Source organism: Seriola aureovittata, chromosome 21, assembly GCF_021018895.1.
Source record: "Seriola aureovittata isolate HTS-2021-v1 ecotype China chromosome 21, ASM2101889v1, whole genome shotgun sequence".
NCBI lineage: Eukaryota > Metazoa > Chordata > Actinopteri > Carangiformes > Carangidae > Seriola > Seriola aureovittata.
This window is the reverse complement of record NC_079384.1, coordinates 9,042,277-9,045,952: the sequence shown is the minus strand read 5'-3', so window position 1 is coordinate 9,045,952 and position 3,676 is coordinate 9,042,277.

The window sequence follows — 3,676 nt, the reverse complement described above, 5'->3', positions numbered from 1 at the left end:
AGCGTTCAACAACAGGTACTACTGCAGCAGAGACAGTTTCCGGCCGCTAGGTGATGTGGGCGGAGACAAAAACAATCGATCGCTGACTAGCAGATCAAGACCACTGTAGATCACTGATAAAACTACTATTGTAACTTTTTCAAAAACAATGAAATAAACAATGACATTAATTAAATACTTTTGAACACTTTAACCTTTTTTAACAGAACATGAGTTCTTACTGTCATTAAACAAGTTGGAATAGAAAAGAATATATGTCTGGTACATATGAAGCAACAGCTAGCCTGGCTTTGCCCAACAATAATAACATGTAAGAAATGTTGTTTGTATTTGGCCACAACAATATGAATATCAAAATAGTTCCAAGGTCATTGTAGGGGGAAGACTGCATACATGAATCAACTACACATTATAATTTATTAAACACTACATGCTGCCCCTGCTCATAATGAATAATAGTTTTTGCTCAGTCTACGTTGTGTCAGAATGTGGTCTAAAAATGATGAATGACTTTTTTCATTGGTTTTTCAGAATTATATTCAGGCTGAAACGAATCCCAGTACTGCAAGAAAACAGTCCCCAATCTTCTAACCTCCACGTCTTTTTTTTGCCTCATACCATACAAGTTAGTACAGTGTTCTTTAAAAAGGCAATCACTGAGATGAGGTCAAAGGTCAGAAGCATCTTCATCTTTACGACCAGGGGAATAGCATCTCTCTGAGGATTTCACTAGACGCTTACCATGATGGACGACTGACTGTAGCAAGTCTGCAGGTCATTCCAGACGAAGGCACACGTGTTCTCTTTGGTTACGGTGGACTTAACAGGAGATCAAACACAAGGCAGGGCAAAATGGTGTTGCTGCATGGGACAGTGGGGAAGATGTGACTGATCTCTCAAGTCAAAGGTCAGCATCTGACAAGGTAACAGAGGTGGAGCAGGTTTCTTTTCTCTCCTAGATTCAAATAAGCGTGAATTTTAGGGTCAGTTTCAATTTGTATCCTGTTTTGTAAACTATACATGAGATGATGTGCCAACTGGGATTGAAATGCAATCTTCCTAATACTGCAAATAAATTCAGAAATTCTTTATGATGAGGATAAACTTTAACTTTAGGTGGGGTTTTAAACAAATGATGTATCTCCAATGTGTGCAGGAGAGAAAAACTGCTAAGGCAGGTACATACAGGTCATTGAGAAACCATTCACTTCCATTTCTATATATTTCTATTGATGCAAATTACTCTTCTTAAAGGGGCACTATCCATTTTCCTGTCAAAGTCAATTAAGTAGCCATAGTTACTAAAATGAGGTTGTGAAAACAGTTGAATAATGTGCTCTGTTGCTATGGGTGATCTTGAGAAAATTACTCATTCAGGTATCTTGGCTTGGGTTTGGATACTTCTTAACAGAAAGCCTTAATGTAGGATCCAGTGTTTTGGGATATTGTAGTGACTGAAAGTCAGAATATTTTGGCCTCTGCTGCTTTGATTTTGACCATTTCTTTTTAAAATCTGTTACAGTGGAAGTCCCACAGATTCATTGACATGGGTGTCCCTTTTAAAACTTTCAAAAACAAAGCATTATAGCAACATGTCTTTCCTCTTCCCTTACCTAAAACGTATTTATCGATAACACAATTTGAAAATACTAATGCTGGACATATTGGATTGCCTTGGCCAAATTTTCAGTAGGCTATAGTATTATCTCAGCAATTACTGAACAAAGATTTATGAATAGATCTATGAATATACACAAACCTCACTCATAAAAAGAGGTCACATGCACTTTTTGTTTAAGGTTCTGCCACTTCTGTCTCTTGCTCTGTCTCTGCTGATGAAGCATTTCCTTTTCCACCTTCTGCCACAATAAATGTGATTCACCTGACATGCCATTTCATCCTTTGTAAAAATGCATGATCGAGGAGGGGTTCCCCTTTGTATTTAATGTCATTTATCATCATGATGACCATAAAGAATGAATACCATGACAAATCTATCTAATTTTTTCTAATGTTGACTAAGAAATGGTAGCATCTCTATTAGCTGTGATAAATGGATAAACAGGTTAATCAACAATCTGTAATCTAGAATTTGACAACACTTTATCTTCATCAATACACTGCATAAAATACTTTTTTGTTGTATTATCTCTTGTCTAGGGAACATAATTGTATCTCAATAGGTCATGTATATTATGACAAATACAAATATTTACTGTATATTCACTGTACAGCATTTCCTGTATGACACAGTGTTTCTTAGAGATCCCACTCTGTTCAGCTGTGTTTACACTTGGCTGCTCAGGGGGGAACACGCAACCCATCGCTTTTACAAGCTGTCCATCTATAAAAATGAAGTGATGTGGTTTCCCACTCTGTTCTATTATTCTGCTCCTCTTCCTCCTCTCCCACCTGCCAATGTTTGCTGGAACAGAGAGTGAGGCTGTGCCAGCAACGCACACAATTAAGTGAAGAGTGATGAAATTATATCTCTGGCCTGGGCAAATGGAGGGATGGGAGGATGGAGAGGCAAAATGGGAAAGAGGGAGAGTCCATTCTGTTTCCCTCCGGGGCCAAGGGAAATTCTATTAGGCTTATAATAGAGCCATTTTTCACCTCCTTCCACATCAGTCTATTACACAATTCCTCCTCCTGTCCTGTCCTACCTCGTCTCTCCTCTTTAATGACGGTGCAGCATTATGTAGTGTCTGCTACTCCTCTCTCTTTTTTCTCCTTGGAAAACCCTATTTCTTTTGTCTGGATTGTATCAATGTTATTTTTTATTATTTATTTATTTATTTTTTAATTATCTCTGCACCGTAGCATATCAGTCTCTGGCCTCAAAACTGATTAAAAATTCAGTAAAAAGTCATAAAATGTCAACTACGTTCAAATGCTTTTATTTTTTTCATAAATCAAATTGATCAAATAGTTAAGGCATTTCTTAGAAGCAACATCTTTATTGGCTGAAGGGTAATAAAACGTCTGTGGCCTTAACGCAGGTGATTAAAGCTTAATGACGGGAATGGGCTTTAGAAAGTCACAGCTTTTTGTGTCCACAGCCGTTCCACTTTCAGTGATGATGAAGCTTTAATATGTTTATCAGGAAGTGACAAAATAGTGAACAATGACACAATTCACACAGCGTCTTTCAGAAGCTCATAATTGCTGAGAAATTCCACGCAGTGGGTTTGTGGTGAACATGGAAGGATTTATTTGTTTGTCAGGGGTCTGTTCAGGAGGAAATGCCATTATGACTTTACTGGTTTAATTGCATTTTATTAAGCCACATATATTCCCTGCTTCTATTTATGTTGCCAGTCTGCTTACCAGGTGCCGCATTACACATTCAAATGTACCACAGAAAGTCAGGAAACTCTTTTTAAAGAGAAAATCTATCTATTTGTCACGACAATAACAAACGTCAATCACAGACTGAGCATGTTGTTCAAAATGTTGACTTCCTTCATCACATGTTCATGTGAATGGTTTGTACATACTGTGCCTCCTCCCTTTTATTCCTTTGTTAGCCCGTCCTGACAAGTGAGTCACTGAGCCAACAGAGCCTTCATGTCATAACAGAAAAAAGATCTACAGCACGTTAACAATTGTACCAAGACAACCGAGATACCTCCAAAGCCTGATCTGCACCTAGAGGTACAATCACACTGCTTGA